The sequence below is a fragment of the Salvelinus sp. IW2-2015 genome, linkage group LG17, assembly GCF_002910315.2.
Source record: "Salvelinus sp. IW2-2015 linkage group LG17, ASM291031v2, whole genome shotgun sequence".
NCBI classification, from domain to species: Eukaryota; Metazoa; Chordata; class Actinopteri; order Salmoniformes; family Salmonidae; genus Salvelinus; species Salvelinus sp. IW2-2015.
Window position 1 is genome coordinate 392,435 of NC_036857.1, and position 18,064 is coordinate 410,498.

Here is an 18,064-nt window from a genome sequence, read left to right on the forward strand (position 1 = left end):
CCCGGAAATAAGGTCTGTGGTAAACACAGGTTTAGGAGATCTCATACGTTTTGTTCTATGCTTACGTGACTTTTTGTGAATTTTGAAGCATTTATGTAATTAAAAAAAGCACATATCACATTAAGGCTTCCTTATTCATAAAGGTCAGGTTAACTAACTAATAGTCACTCACAGAACAAAACATGAAGGCTTCATAATTATAGAGGTCATGTTAACTAACCCTTATTATGACAAAGAACAAAACGTATCAGATCTCCTAAGCCTGTTGTTTACCTCAGACCTTGTTATCGTCGTCTACCCCAAAACCCTTTCTTTCCCCGCATTCATTTTCGCCATAGGGAAAATGGGGGCTACAAGCTGGTTTCGACAAGATAGCACAGCCGCAACAACATAAAATTGTCTATATCGTAAAAAATATGAAAACAAAAATGAGCTTTTTGGTCTTAATTTAAGGTTAGTAATTTAAGGTTAGGCATAAGGTTAGAAGTGTGGTTAGGGTTAATGTTAGGTTTAAAATCACATTTTAAGAAGATAAATTGTAGAAATCATTGTTTAGGTTTATGACTTTGTGGCTGTGCCAACTAGTGACAACCCTACAAGCTGGCGAGTAGTCCTTAAAACCGGAAATTAGTTACCCCTGGTTCGTTTAGTCATGTGGAAAATGAAAGGGGAAAGAAAATGTTTTTTGGATAGACGACGATAATAAGGTCTGAGGTTAACACAGGCTTGGGAGATCTTATATGTTTTGTTCTATGAGATATTAGTCAGATAACATGACCGTATTTTTGGCGTTTATCCAAAACCCTATAAAAAAAACTCCATTAATTTCCCCATAGGCTTTGTCCAACGAACCATGGTGAAGTTAGTGCCTACAAAAAGACGCCATTATTATTGCTCTCTATCGGTATATCCATAATCTTTGTCTCTATAGAATAGCTGTAGTGCCCTCAACCAAGCTTGACAAGGCTTTGCCAGCTATCAGAAGTTGTGTGATAGGAAGTGCGAATGGGGTCTTAACCAATCAGAAGACTCACTTTCAGTGTGAAACACAGTAAAATCCAATCACAGCGGGCGATCTGCAAAAGTGTGTAATATCCATCCCATAGACACAATTTCATGCACCGTTACATTGTATACTTTTTGGACAAGGAGTTGCACGGTGGACAATTGGACCTAATGCATCTCGGCAAATTAGTGCGTCTGATTTGTTTTTAGCTGTGGACTTCCGACATTTTTTCCGCGCATCGGGACGTAAAACTAAGCGCTCTGGAGACTAGAGCGCACCGCCTCAAATAGGAGTCTATGACCCATGCAGAGCATACAAAGCCCGAAGTAGGCTACCACTCGCTGTCAGGACTACTGTTTGTGTTGATGTCATCGGCGGCCGTGTTCGAACCGGAGCGACCCACAATTTATAGTCAGGATTACTAGAATAACAAAAATATAGCGTACAATAATAGTCGTGTTTTTGGCCAACAGTGAATATGGGAGTTCTGGCGCACTGTGTTGTATTTTTTATATTTCTGCATTTGACGTCAGCTTATGATTTTAATGAAGGACTATATAACAGCGGGCAGTATGAATTTGTGAAAGATCCCAGTTTGAATATCGAAAAGAGATCACCAGATTTAGATTCGTTTGATTCTGAATCATCCGACCACATTAGGAGCAGAAGAAGTGCGGATCAAGGAGACTGTAACCGTCTCCAGGGATTCGACACCAAGTTGACTAACAACACCCAAACCGTAAGTTAACCCCGCAGGTCCGATTAGGTTACACTCACCGATATAATCGGTTAATGCTCTGCAGGTGACACTTTACCTCGACAATTATCCTCATAACAACATGACTACTCCCTTCTCAAATGACGTGGGTTTTAACAGTGCAACTGATCTGTTACGGTTGCCATGCAACTAACCAAATATAATCTATTCTCCAGTTGTGTACAACACTTCTTGAACGAGATCAATGTGTTCATGTTTGACTCACTCAACTGTCGTCAAGCCAGCCCTTACCAAAAAATAAATATTGCCGTTTTGAAACTGGCGTAAAAGTGCAGTAACTGCAGTCGAATGTTGTATTTTGGACGAATTTGCAGCGTACTGCAGTTGTACTGCACTCTGAATGCAATATTTTTTCGTAAGGGCTACTGGGGATCCATAATAAATACAATCAAGATAAATGTTTATTTGTCACATGCTTCGTAGACAAGTGTAACGCGTAAACCCCCCCCCCCGTTACTTGCGGATCTTTTTCCAACAGTACATGATTGACACAAGTAGGCTACTGGAGTTAAAGATTACTTTAACCCCGTACAGTGGAGGACTATGAGTTATAATCTTCAATTTAGCATCTCTGTAGCTAATTGTTTAAGGGTACCTGTAAATCATGTCACGTTTAATATGTGAGTTTAGCATACTGTTTGTCTTCTGTTTATACAGCTCTAATACAGTACAGAAATACAACGAGCGATTCATTTATATGTTTTATCCCGCCCAGTGCCGTACTGCATGGAGGCCCATCTCTAGTCTAGTGTAAACATAGACTAATATGCGTCTCCAGTTAGTCAGGTCTCTCAACTGTTCCCTCTCTAATGGTTATGAGTCTGACCTATATTTCCCCATAGGAATGATGCTGCTGTGCTTCATACTAGGCCTGGCTTAGCTACCTTGTTTTTCCACATTGCTTAAACTGGCATTATTTTTCAATAAGGAGATTTTCTTGATCTATGTAAGCTATAGACAATAGTTGTAACTTAGTGTACGTTTGATAGTTAGGTATTTCATGGAATGATGGTGGTGTACTTAATACTACAAATGATGTGGCCTGCTAGTTTGTTTTAATTTTCTGCCTAACTCTAGAATAGATAGTAAAATATCCTGTGTAGTCTATGGAGGGTATGTCATATCCTGTGTAGTCTATGGAGGGTATGTCATATCCTGTGTAGTCTATGGAGGGTATGTCATATCCTGTGTAGTCTATGGAGGGTATTTCATATCCTGTGTAATCTATCGAGGGTATTTTCAAGAAAGTACTGGTGTCACCAGGTGTGAGTTTAGTTGTTAGGCATTTTGGTTATCAAATACACATGCAAAACCTGTAGTTCATACTGTAGTTCAGGCTACCTTGTTATCATGTTCTGACTCAGTGTATCTGGATGGTAAAATAGGCAAACGTGTCTTTCAAGAATGGTAAGAGGCTAGGCATATAGGGAAAGGGTGTGTAGGTGTTATACATGTTCACAAGCAACTGTTTCTGCTTCTGAGATCACATCTGACATTTACAATAGGCTACTTGGCAGAACTGATGAGAATTGGGAGTAGAGGCCCATATTCATAGGTTTTTGACTATTCATTGATCATCCTTGATATGTTTCTACAACTTGATTGGAGTCCATCTGTAGTAAATTCAATTGATTGGACATGATTTGGGAAAAGGCACAGATCTGGGGAAGAGTACCAACAAATGTGGAAGAAGTTTGGAACTACCAAGACTCTTCCTAGAGCTGGCCGGCCCGGCCAAACTGAGCAACCGGGGGAGAAGGACACCGATGGTCACTCTTGACAGAGCTCTAGAGTTCCTCTGTGGAGATGGGAGAACATTCCAGAAGGACAACCATCTCTGCAGCCCTCTACCAATCAGGCCTTTATGATAGAGTGGCCAGACGGAAGCCACTCAGTAAAAGGCACATGACAGCCCACTTGGAGTTTGCCAAAAGGCACCTGAAGACTCTCAGACCATGAGAAACAAGATTCTCTGGTCTGATGAAACCAAGATTGAACTCTTTGGCCTGAATGCCAAGCGTCACGTCTGGAGGAAACCTGGCACCATCCCTACGGTGAAGCATGGTGGTGGCAGCATCATGCTGTGGGGATATTTTTCAGCGGCAGGGACTGGAAGACTAGTCACGATGAAGGCAAAGCTAAACGAAACAAAGTACAGAGAGAGATCCTTGACGAAAACCTGCTCCAGAGCGCTCAGGAACTCAAGACTGCGGCGAAGGTTCACCTTTCAACAGGAGAATGACCTTAAGCACACAGCCAAGACAACTTAGGAGTGAGTGGCTTCGGGGACAAGCCTCTGAATGTCCTTCAGTGGCCCAGCCAGAGCACGGACTTGAACCCGATCGACCATCTCTGGAGAAACCTGAAAAATAGCTGTGCAACAACGGATCTGCAGAGAAGAATTGGAGAAACTCTCCAAATACAGGTGTGCCAAGCTTGTAACGTCATACCCAAGAAGACTCAATGTTGTATTTGCTGTCATAGGTGCTTCAACAAAGTACTGAGTAAAGGGTCTGAATACTTATGTAAATGTGATATTTCAGTTTTCAAATTTCTAAAAAACAGTTTTTGCTTTGTCATTATGGGGTATTGTGTGTAGAATTGATGAGGGGAAAAATACATTTTTTAGAATCAGGCTGTAACCTAACAAACTGTGGGAAAAGTCAAGGGGTCTGAATACTTTACGAATGCACTGTAATATCATGAACAAGGCTCACTGCCTTTCTTAATGATGTTGTCCTCAAACACCCTGTAGCTAGCTCTTCCTTAAAGCGCAGTCTAATTTCAGATCACCAGATGTCCTTGAAACAGAGGGCTATATTATTATCTGGCTGTGTTAACACAGGATAGAGTAGACCGATTTTTAACAACATCTTCCCCAATACATCTGTGGTCTATTCGGATAACCAACAGCTTACCCACATACACCTTGTTGATTTAGTTGGTAGTTCCTGATAAGAATGTTTGTATGTCCTGTTCTTGATTGTCCTTACCGCCGTCCTTCATTACCTTCTAGCAAGTAACAACAAATTGCATTTATTATAAACATTTTTAGTATGAACTTATAGGATGCACTTTCTTCTAAATAATACCTTCCTCCTACGTATGAATGTGTTACTGCACGTTGGCTACATCACACATAAGGAAGCTTGACATGATTCAGAAGTGGTAACACCAGGGCCTGGGAGGGAAATAGTAGGGACACCACCTCCTGCACCCTAGTTAACCTCTGATGAAACACCAGGCCATGAGGGGAAAGAGTAGGGACACCACCTCCTGCACCCTAGTTAACCTCTGATGAAGCACCGGCCATGAGGGAAAGAGTAGGGACACCACCTCCTGCACCCTAGTTAACCTCTGATGAAACACCAGGCCATGAGGGGAAAGAGTAGGACACCACCTCCTGCACCTAGTTAACCTCTGATGAAACACCAGGCCATGAGGGGAAAGAGTAGGGACACCACCTCCTGCACCCTAGTTAACCTCTGATGAAACACCAGGCCATGAGGGGAAAGAGTAGGGACACCACCTCCTGCACCCTAGTTAACCTCTGATGAAACACCAGGCCATGAGGGAAAGAGTAGGGACACCACCTCCTCACCCTAGTTAACCTCTGATGAAACACCAGGCCATGAGGGGAAGAGTAGGGAACACCACCTCCGGTACCCTAGTTAACCTCTGATGAAACACCAGGCCCTGAGGGGAAAGAGTAGGGACACCACCTCCTGCACCCTAGTTAACCTCTGACAATGAACAATCAGCTTTATAGTCAGTCCTTGGCAACAACTTGTAGATCTCTGAACCAACCGTGAATAGAACAAACAATGACCACTTAGTAATTATGGGCTTCCCAAAACACAATAAATTGATTCATTCCTGTACATCCTGTACAAACAGTATGGTGTTGTCACATGATCATCTTAGAGTCGTCCAGTCATTCCAAAGCAATATACTTTGCATAGTTTCTCTGTCCCAACCAGACCTTGAAGCCGAAGGCAGGATTATGGGTAATCTAGAGACTAAAATGTGTGTCCCAAATGCCACACTTTTCTCCTATGAGCCCTGGTCAAAAGTAGTGAACTTTATAGTGAAATAGGGTCCTATTTTGGAAGAACCCTAAAGACTGAAGGCAGAATTCCAAGAGGCTCAACGTATAGCAGACCTGGGTTCACATACTATTTGAAATATTTCAAATCTATTCAATACTTTGAGAGTTTGCACTTTTGGAACCGGTCTATTGTTTCCATTGCAGCAGGCAATCTCAATCAAGCACAGATGAAGTATTTTAAATATTTTCAAATAGTATTTGAACCCAGGTCTGGTTTATAGATAGTGCTGCCCGGATGTGGCCTGGGCCTAATCCTATGAATGTCCACATAGTGAAAGAGTAGAGTAGAGTAACCGCTTGATGAGATTAAGAGTTTAAGTATCTTATTCTAGCTAGGTAGCAGAACCAACAGCTCCGGTCAGAAATCCATGCTTTTGGTTTAATTTCCCTGGCACTGTTTCCACATGCTAACGTTTTAGCAGTTGTAGCACAATTCCCATTTCAAGTCATATTAGCATTTTTCGTCATGCATCATTTTCAAATAAACTACAAGTGACTTTGTTGAGCTTCACAATCAATTAAAAAAATGGCTAATATCGGTACCAGACGGGAGTTGATTGGATGTATGCCACAACTGCTAAAACCATAAGCATGCAGATACAGTGCCAGGTAAACTAAACCAAAGCATGGATTGCTGTTATAAGGAAAACAAAATGTCATTTTTGTAATTTGGGTTAAGTACGTGTATGTTTGACTCTTCTTCTAAAGAGGATTTGGCAGTTGATTGACAGTTGGGACTAGTTGTACTATAGTGCAGCCTCCTACTGTGAGGACATTTTGGTCCAAGGCCTACTGGTCTGGTTCTGCACGCTAAGGATTAGCGGTGCTTGGCTTTGTAACACTCTAGTGTCTACATGTGATGCTTTGGAACACTTGGGTGTTTGGAGAGTGAGAGGCAGACGCATGGTACAGCAGTAGGGAGGGAAAGGGTGTTAGGTTCACACACAAACATACATAATACTTATGTTACATAGCTATTTGGGCACTTTATCCAATTTTGATTTGGCATATATATATATATATTATAGCACTTACAGCTAACTGGTGTGTGTGTGTATATATACAAAAGTATGTGGACACCCCTTCAAATTAGTGGATTCGGCTATTTCAGCCACACCCGTTGCAGCCACACCCGTTGCGGACAGGTGGATAAAATCGAGCACACCGCCATGCAATCTCCATAGACAAACATTGGCATTAGAATGGCCTTACTGAAGAGCTCAGTGACTTTAGACGTGGCACCGTCAAAAGATGCCAACTTTTTCGTCAAATGTCTGCCCTGCTAGAACTGCGCCCGTTAGCTCTAAGTGCTGTTTTTGTGAAGTGGAAATGTCTAGGAGCAACAATGGCTCAGCCGCGAAGTGGTAGGCAACACAAGCTCACAGAACGGGACCGCCAACTGCTGAAGCGCGTAACACGTAAAAATGGATCTTCGGTTGCAACACTCACAACCGAGTTCCAAACTGCATCTGGAAGTAAAGTCAGCACAAGAACTGTTCGTCAGGAGCTTCATGAAATGGGTTTCCATGGCCGAGCAGCGGCACACAAGCCTAAGATCACCATGCGCAATGCCAAGTGTCGACTGCGGGGGTGTAAAGCTCGACGCCATTGGACTCTGGAGCAGTGGAAACGCGTTCTCTGGAGTGATGAATCACGCTTCACTATCTGGCAGTCCGACAGACGAATCTGTGTTTGGCGGATGCCAGGAGAACGCTACCTGCCCGAATGCATAGTGCCAACTGTAAAGTTTGGTGGAGGAGGAATAATGGTCTGGGGCTGTTTTTCATGGTTCGGGTCCCTTAGTTCCAGTGAAGGGAAATCCTTAACGCTACGGCATACAATGACATTCTAGATGATTATGTGCTTCCAACTTGTGGCAACTGTTTCAGCATGACAATGCCCCTGTGCACAAAGCGAGGTCCATACAGAAATGTATTGTCGAGATCGGTGTGGAAGCACTTGACTGGCCTGCACAGAGCCCTGCCCTCAACCCCATCGAACACCTTTGGGATGAATTGGAACGCCGACTGAGAGCCAGGCCTAATCACCCAACATCAGTGCCCGACCTCCCTAATGCTCTTGTGGCTGAACGGAAGCAAATCCCCGCAGCAATGTTCCAACATCTAGTGGAAAGCCTTCCCAGAAGAGTGGAGGCTGTTATGGCAGCAAAGGGGGAGGGATCAACTCCATATTAATGCCCATGATTTTGGAATGAGATGTTCGATGAGCAGGTGTCCACATACTTATGGTCATGTAGTGTAAATTCCAGTTAGACAACGTGCTGCCAGTCAAAACAAGATATTTTGGCCATCTGGTGTATATTCCAGTCAGAACAAGATATTTTGGTCATGTGGTGTATATCCTTATTACGTTATTAGATCTTCTGCAGTTCATTTTCAAGATCACGTATGCCTAAAAACCACTCCTGTATTACACACCCCATGACTAATGCGATGGCTCCCTTCCTTTTAGTTACAGTTGAAGTCGGAAGTTTACATACACTTAGGTTGGAGTCATTAAAAACTCGTTTTTCAACAACTCCACAAATTTCTTGTTAACAAACTATAGTTTTGGCAAGTCGGTTAGGACATCTACTTTGTACATGACACAAGTCATTTTCCCAACAATTGTTTACAGACAGATTATTTCACTTATAATTCACTGTATCACAATTCCAGTGGGTCAGAAGTTTACATACACTAAGTTGACTGAGCCTTTAAACAGCTTGGAAAATTCCAGAAAATTATGTCATGGCTTTAGAAGCTTCTGATAGGCTAATTGACATCATTTGAGTCAATTGGAGGTGTACCTGCGGATGATTTTCAAGGCCTACCTTCAAACTCAGTGCCCATTTGCTTGACATCATGGTAAAAAAAATGGTAGACCTCCACAAATCTGGTTCATCCTTGGGAGCAATTTCCAAACGCCTGAAGGTACCACGTTCATCTGTACAAACAACAGTACGCGAGTATAAACACCATGGGACCACGCAGCCGTCATACCGCTCAGGAAGGAGACGTGTTCTGTCTCCTAGAGATGAACGTACTTTGGATGCGAAAAAGTGCAAATCAATCCCAGAACAACAGCAAAGGACCTTGTGAAGATGCTGGAGGAAACGGGTACAAAAATATCAATATCCACAGTAAAACGAGTCCTATATCGACAACCTGAAAGGCCGCTCAACAAGGAAGAAGCCACTGCTCCAAGACCGCCATAAAAAAATCCAGGCTACAGTTTGCAACTGCACAAAGATCGTTCTTTTTGGAGAAATGTCCTCTGGTCTGAAAAATAGAACTGTTTGGCCATTATGACCATTGTTATGTTTGGATGGAAAAAGGAGGAGGCTTGCAAGCCGAAGAACACCATCCCAACCGTGAAGCACGGGGGTGGCAGCATCATGTTGTGGGGGAGCTTTGCTGCAGGAGGGACTGGTGCACTTCACAAAATAGATGGTATCATGAGGAGGGAAAATTATGTGGATAAATTGAAGCAACATCAAAACATCAGTCAGAAAGTTAAAGCTTGGTCGGAAATGGGTCTTCCAAGTGGATAATGCATACTTCAAGCATACTTCCAAAGTTGTGGCAAAATGGCTTAAGGACAACACAGTCAAGGTATTGGAGTGGCCATCACAAATCCATGACCTCAATCTTATAGAAAATTTGTTGGCAGAACTGAAAATGTGTGTGCGAGCAAGGAGGCCTACAAACCTGACTCAGTTACACCAGCTCTGTCAGGAGGAATGGGCCAAAATTCACCCAACTTATTGTGGGAAGCTTGTGGAAGGCTACCCAAACGTTTGACCCAAGTTAAACAATTTAAAGGCAATGCTACCAAATACTAATTGAGTGTATGTAAACTTCTGACCCACTGGGAATGTGACGAAAGAAATAAAAGCTGAAATAAATAATTCTCTCTACTATTTTTCTGACATTTAACATTCTTAAAATAAAGTAGTGATCCTAACTGACCTAAGACAGGGAATTTTTACTAGGATTAAATGTCAGGAATTGTAAAAAAAAAAAAACGGAGTTTAAATGTATTTGGCTAAGGCGTATGTAAACTTCCGACTTCAACTTGTATATATGTGATGCGTATCAGTCTGTCAACAATAAACAGAATATTTGCATTCTGTTTATTTCCCTTTTTCTTCTCAGTATTCCTTCAATGACCTGAGTGGGTCCGTGTCACTGGCCTGGGTTGGAGACGCCACCGGGGTGAGTTTTACCACGTCCTGTCCTAATTATGTGCTGATTTTTAAATGATGTCAAACCAGGGTCTCAAACCCATTGATGGAATACAGGTGTTCTTTACTAAAGCAGTAAGGCCCGAGGGGTGTGTGATATATATGGCCAATACAGCTCTTAGCTGTGGTATATTGGCCATAGACCACCCCCCCCCCGAGTTACCTTGTTGCTATTATAAACTGGTTACCAACGTAATTAGAATAGTAGAAATACGTGTTTTGTCATACGGTCTCACGTACTACGGCTTTCAACCAATCAGCATTCAGGGCTGGAACCACACAGTTTATACTAGTCCTTAAGCTGGACTTGTTCTCGACAGGTCATCCTGGCTCTGACAACGTTCCAGGTGCCATTCTTCATGTTGAGATTCGCGGTTCCAAGTCTAAACTCTATCGAAGGTAAGGGTTCTCATGTTGAGATTCGGTCAGTCTAAACTCCATCGAAGGTAAGGGTTCTTCATGTTGAGATTCGGTCAGTCTAAACTCCATCGAAGGTAAGGGTTCTTCATGTTGAGAGTCATCAGTCTAAACTCCATCGAAGGTAAGGGTTCTTCATGTTGAGATTCGGTCAGTCTAAACTCCATCGAAGGTAAGGGTTCTTCATTGTTGAGATTCGGTCAGTCTAAACTCCATCGAAGGTAAGGGTTCTTCATGTTGAGATTCGGTCAGTCTAAACTCCATCGAAGGTAAGGGTTCTTCATGTTGAGATTCGGTCAGTCTAAACTCTATCGAAGGTAAGGGTCCTTCATGTTGCGATTCACCACCAGTTATGTCGGAAGAATGTCCGTGTAAGAATACAGCTATTATTTGAGCTGACAACTGGTTAAATATTATTAAGTGTGTGTATTTGGACACGAAAGTGTCCTATTTGACCGCCTCACCTCCTTCTCTGCCTCCTCAGTGAGAACTATGGGAAGTCGTTCCAGGACGTCACAAACCTCATCAACAACACTTTCATCCGGACAGAGTTCGGCATCGCCATCGGACCAGAGAACTCTGGGAAGGTGAGACGCGTGAACTAGCTTACGTGTTCATGGCATGTCCTATAAGAAATGGTTTTCTGAAAAGAATGGCAACACTTTTACTGAAAGCTTAGTTACTTTTCTAAGCTTATAATATGTGATGTCTCCATATGTAGCAAAAGGCTGTTCAATGTTCCTTATAGTTGTAGGAGTTAATTTGGTTTGCCTGTCCTGCTCCTCCCAGGTGATCCTGACAGGTGACGTGTCTGGCAGCCTGGGCTCTCGTATCTTTATCTCCAGAGACTTTGGGAACAGCTTTGAGCAGCAAGACCTTCCCTTCAACCCCCAGATGCAGATCACATACAACCCCAGAGACGCCAACGTTCTCCTGGTCATCAGCAACACTGTGAGTTGGGGGTCAGGGGTCAGGGTTTGCTTATGGAAGCTGAGGAGTAATACAAAATAGTCTTACTTCTCCTAACGCCCAGACCCATCAGCACACACAAGTTATCAGTACTTTTACACACCTGTCTGGCCAGTCTCACGTGATGTAGCGCTCAGGATTGACAAGCCGTTCAGAGCTTCTTTATCTAAGGCCTTATTCCCACTACAAGAGATAAAGGAGAGTCTGAGGAGTGGCCAATTCATATTACATCCTTGCCTTACCCTTTTGTTGTGTCTGGATTTGTGACATTCTTGGGTCGCAGCTCAAATTTACCATAAATATCACAGTAGCCACTAGCCAGGAAGCACAAACTGTTTAACAATTCAAGCCCGTGGGCCCCCCCGCCTTGCTCTGGGGGGCCCCAAAAAAATAAATAATAATAATATATATTATTAATATATCATCTCAATTTAATCCATTTTAAATTTGGGCTGTAACACAACAAAATGCGGAATAAGGCAAGGGGTATGAATAATTTCTGAAGGCACTGTAGCTGTCTAGCAGGAGTTAGCTGTGTATTGTCAGCAAATTGTTATTAAAAATGTAAATGTTTTTTTTTTAATTTCTTATGTCAGCTAATTTAATGTGTACGGACAAGAAAATAAACCCTTTAATTGTCTGCACATACTTGTGAATTGTTGCATTATTCAATAGTGTAATATGGCTTGGTTACATTGTTCAATAGTGTAATATGGCTTGGTTGCATTATTCAATAGTCTAATATGGCTTGGTTACATTATTCAATAGTGTAATATGGCTTGGTTGCATTATTCAATAGTCTAATATGGCTTGGTTACATTATTCAATAGTGTAATATGGCTTGGTTACATTGTTCAATAGTGTAATATGGCTTGGTTACATTGTTCAATAGTGTAATATGGCTTGGTTACATTATTCAATAGTGTAATATGGCTTGGTTACATTATTCAATAGTGTAATTATGGCCTTGGTTGCATTATTTTCAATAGTGTATTATGGCTTGGTTACATTGTTCAATAGTGTAATATGGCTTGGTTACATTATTCAATAGTGTAATATGGCTTGGTTACATTATTCAATAGTCTAATATGGTTCAGAGGTAGGCTGGCTCTTCCAGCCAAAACAGCTAAATACTCCATCTAAACGTGAATCGATTCTCAATTGTGATACGATTCCAGAAACATAAAGCCCTTTACTTTCATATCACATCAAAATAATTTGAAAAATGCTAAATATCCACTATTTTAACCTGCTTTATCACAGTTGCAGAAGACAGTGTTTTGTTCAGTGACATCACATTTCTGCCGGCCTTCTTCCATTCCACACAGGTGTTCGGAGCTTCCGTCTGTCTTCAATTTAATCCGTTTGAGGTTCTGAGAGCTCTGGAGCAGGTTTTCATCAAGAATCTCTCTGTACTTTGCTCTGTTCATCTGCCTCGATCCTGACTAGTCTCCCAGTCCCTGCTGCTGAGAAACATCCCCACAGCATGAGTCTGCCCCCACCATAGGGATGGTGCCAGGTTTCCTCCAGACGTGATGCTTGGCATTCAGGCCAAAGAGTTCAATCTTGGTTTCATCAGATCAGAGAATCTTGTTTCTCATGGTCTGAGAGTCCATTAGATGCCTTCTGGCAAACTCCAAGCCGACTATCATGTGCCTTTTTACTGAGGAGTGGCTTCCGTCTGGCCACTCTACCATAAAGGCCTGATTGGTGGAGTGCTGCAGAAATGGTTGTCCTTCTGGAAGATTCTCCCATCTCCACAGAGGAACTCTAGAGCTCTGTCAGTGAACATTGGGTTCTTGATCACCTCCCTGATCAAGGCCCTAATTTTTTTTTAAAGTTACCTTTATTTAACTAGGCAAGTCAGTTTAAGAACAAATTCTTATTTACAATGATGGCCTACCTCGGCCAAACCCGGACGACACTGGGCCAATTGTGCGCCACCCTATGGGACTCCCAATCACGGCCGGATGTGATGCAGCCTGGATTCGAACCAGGGACTGTAGTGATGCCTCTTGCACTGAGACGCAGTGCCTTAGAATGCTGCGCTACTCAGGAGCCCCTTCTCCCTCGATTGTTCAGTTTGGCCAGACGGCCAGCTCTAGGAAGAGTCTTGGTGGTTCCAAACTTCTTCCATTTAAGATTGATGGAGGTCACTGTTATTCTTCGGGACCTTCAATGCTGTAGACATATTTTGGTATCCTTCCCCGGATCTGTGCCTCGACACAATCCTGTCTCGGAACTCTACGGACAATTCATTCGACCTCGTGGCTTGGCTTTTGCTCTAGCATGCACTGTTAACTGTGGGACCTTTATATAGACAGGTGTGTGGACTCCAATCAAGTTGTAGAAATATCTCAAGGATGATCAATGGAAGCAGGATGCACCTGAGCTCAATTTCGAATCTTATAGCAAAGTGTCTGAATACTTATGTAAATGGGATATTTCTGTTTTAAATGTTTTATACATTTGCTAAAATGTCTAAACCTGTTTTCGCCTTTTTCATTATGGGGTATTGTGTGTAGATTGCTGAGATTTTTATTTATTTAATCCATTTTAGAATAAAACTGTAACGTAACAAAATGTGGAAAAAGTCAAGGGGTCTGAATACTTTCCGAAGGGACTGTATGTACTCTTAGGCTTACACTAGCATATCAAAGTGACATTAGAACAAAGCAGGCTTCATTTGATCAATATCATGGAAGTCATTATGAGGTAAAAGCACATTTCCATTGAAAATGTTGATGATTCACCGGGGGAGTTTCTTTATGGCAGGCAAGCAACAACAAAAAATGCTGTTAGGATTTTTAAAGTTACGGCGACAATTTCAAAATGAAACAGCCTGTTACTACAATTCAAGTTAAAAACTTAAGACAAGTCTTCAAAAAGAAATGAAATGTCTGTACATTTCAGCTGTTTCAAAAACATTGCTCTGCGATAAAATAAAATAAAAATACATTGTAAGAGTGTTGGCTCAATGAGACAATTCTGTTTACGCTGCCCCGACAGAGGGGGAGGCTCTACTTTTTTATTTTGTATTAATTGGTAGCACTGGTGCTTCCAACTTAACAAAGTAAGGAGCACCACATGAAATTTAGGAGCACCAGAAAAAAATAATATATATATATTTTTCTTTTTATGGATTGAGATTCAGCCTATATTGGGCCTGTATGAATTCAATCTACTTCTGAAGGACATCTACAACTATTACATAACGCTGTAAAGACATTTATTATAAAAACCTAAATAGTTTATACGAATAAATGTGATAACGATGCACGAGTAGATTTAGAAAGGCCCATGACATGGTTTATATATATATTTTTTAAATGCGCTATAGGAAGATACATATTTGGTGCTGGTGATATGGGTTAGATCTTTTGACCTGGTTGGGTTAGAAGCAAGCCGTTTTCACTGTCTGAAACAATGGTACAGGGAAGCCTTATCATCACAACAGTTATTATCTGGGAGATTTATTTCCTAGTTATACTGAGCTCCCAAAATAAAAAATCCTGGTCGCACAGCAAAATATTTTGTTGCTAATGCGACCGAATCGGTCGGGTGTCGAGACGTGACACGTACGCAACTTGTGTAGTCGAGGGTATTTTAGCCAAAAAAACTCTCTAAATCCCTTCATGATCTGACGCAATAGCAGGCCTGTCAGAGGTGAAGAGTCGAGCTTTGGGAATCCAAACAAAACTAGAAAACATTACTGGCGGCCATTATCTTTTGTTGTGTGTGTGTGTATATATATATATATATATATATATATATATATATATATATATATATATATATATATATATATATATATATGGAAATATAGGCATTTTAAATACCCTTGTTAACCATTTAACCCTTTTTACAGAATGAACTCTGGCTATCTGAGGACTTTGGAGAGAAGTGGAGGAAGATTCACGACATGGTGTGTCTGGCCAAATGGTAAGAGACGACGTAGGTAAATATATTACGGATAGAGTTAGCAGAAGAACCCATCCTTACAGGGTACGAGTTATATATAAAGAGTATATAGTAACGATATATATACTCTTTATTTACTATATCGTTACTATATATACACTGCTCCAAAAAATAAAGGGAACACTTAAACAACACAATGTAACTCCAAGTCAATCACACTTCTGTGAAATCAAACTGTCCACTTAGGAAGCAACACTGATTGACAATAAATTTCACATTCACTTTATTTTTGTGAGCAGTGTATATATATATATATGATCTATTAGCAGCCAGTTATACCATTGGTTCATGGTCTGTTTTTGATTTCCTATAATGACCACTATTGTTATGTAGACTGTATATATGATCTATTAGCAGCCAGTTATACCATTGGTTCATGGTCTGTTTTTGATTTCCTATAATGACCACTATTTACATTTACATTTAAGTCATTTAGCTGACGCTCTTATCCAGAGCGACTTACAATTTGGAAAGTTCATACATATTCATCCTGGTCCCCCCGTGGGGAATGAACCCACAACCCTGGCGTTGCAAGCGCCATGCTCTACCAACTGAGCCACACGGAACCACTATTGTTATGTAGACTGTAGTGAATGTTCATTCCCTCTCTAACTGCAGCTCAGAGCCCCTGATGTTGATTTGGTGGAATTCTATTTGCTTGACCTCTTCTCCCTCTGGCAGCTAGCCGATTTTTAGATTTAGTTGAAGGGTCAAAGTAAGGTGTTACGGTCCGGTACGGCGTCCCAGGAAAAGGGTTAGTGGGGTACGCTACACAGATGTAACATGAGCTGATCACAATAACTACAACACAATGTCAAGAAAACGGTTGGCTTTTACACAATTATTTATCATTATTACTTATCGTTACTATATATCGTTACTCCACATCGGTACTCCATATCGTTGCTCTATATCGTTATTCCATATCATTGCTCTATATCGTTACTTTATATTGTTACTCTATATTGTTACTCTATATCGTTACTCTTTATCGTTACTCTATCGTTACCATATATCGTTACCATATGGCGTTACTCTATATCGTTACTCTTTATCGTTACTCTATATCGGTACTATATATCGTTACTCTTTATCGTTACTAACTATACTCGGTTACTATAATCGTTCACTCTTTATCGTTACTCTTTATCGTTACTTTTTATCGTTACTCTATATCGGTACTCTATATCGGTACTCTATAGCGTTACTCTATAGCGTTACTCTTTATCGGTACACTTTATCGTTACTCTATATCGTTACTCTATATCGTTACTCTATATTGTTTACTCTTTATTGTTACTATATATCGTTACTCTTTATCGTTACTCTTTATCGCTACTCTATATCGTTACTCTTTGTTCTTACTCTTTATTGTTTCTATATACGTTACTTCTTTATCGTTACTCTTTATCGTTACTCTTTATCGTTACTCTTTATCGTTACTCTATATCGCTACTCTATATCGTTATCTTTTATTGTTACTCTATATCGTTACTCTATCGCTACTCTATATCGTTACTCTATATCGCTACTCTATATCGTTACTCTTTATTGTTACTCTATATCGTTACTCTTTATTGTTACTCTATATCGTTACTCTATATCGCTACTCTTTATCGTTACTCTATCTTTACTCTATATCGTTACTCTATCGTTACTATATATCGTTACTCTATATCGTTACTCTATATCGTTACTCTATAGCGTTACTCTATACCGTTACTCTATACCGTTACTCTATAGCGTTACTCTATATCGTTACTCTATACGCTACTCTTTAGCGTTACTCTATATCGTTACTCTATATCGTTACTCTATATCGTTACTCTATATCGTTACTCTATATCGGTACTCTATATCGTTACTCTATATTCGTTACTCTATATCGTTACTCTATATCGTTACTCTATACCGTTACTCTATACGTTACTCTATACCGTTACTCTATACCGTTACTCTATATCGTTACTCTATAGCGTTACTCTATATCGTTACTCTATAGCTTACTCTATATCGTTACTCTATATCGTTACTCTATATCGTTACTCTATATCGTTACTCTATATCGTTACTCTATATCGTTACTCTATATCGTTATCTATACCGTTACTCTATACCTTCTCATTAGCGTTACTCTATCGTTACTCTATATCGTTACTCTATATCGTTACTCTATATCGTTACTCTATAGCGTTTACTCTATATCGTTACTCTATATATTCGTTACTCTATATCGTTACTCTTAGCGTTACTCTATAGCGTTTTGCTATATCGCTACATCGTTTATTTATTAGCGTCTATTATGCGATTATTCGAACTGTTATTTATCGATTACTCTGTAATATCAGTTACTTGCATGCCAGAGGTCATGAAAAATTTGCGAATGGACTTGAAAACGTGTGGGTATAGCCCGTTACGCTCAAATGTGACGTGTTCAGCTGGAACACTGACATTTTGTGAGCAGAGATGAGTGCCGAGACACCGATGGACCGGTGTGGTTTTATCCAAACTAATAATACGTTTATACACTGTTTAAATGCACGAACATCTCAGCGACCA

The 18,064-nt window shown here is 40.8% G+C and overlaps 1 pseudogene; it reads left to right on the forward strand.

Annotated features, from left to right (window-relative positions):
* The first annotated feature begins 1,080 nt into the window (after positions 1-1,080).
* The window catches only part of LOC111977203 (sortilin-like), a 35,483-nt pseudogene continuing 18,499 nt past the window's right edge, over positions 1,081-18,064 (forward strand).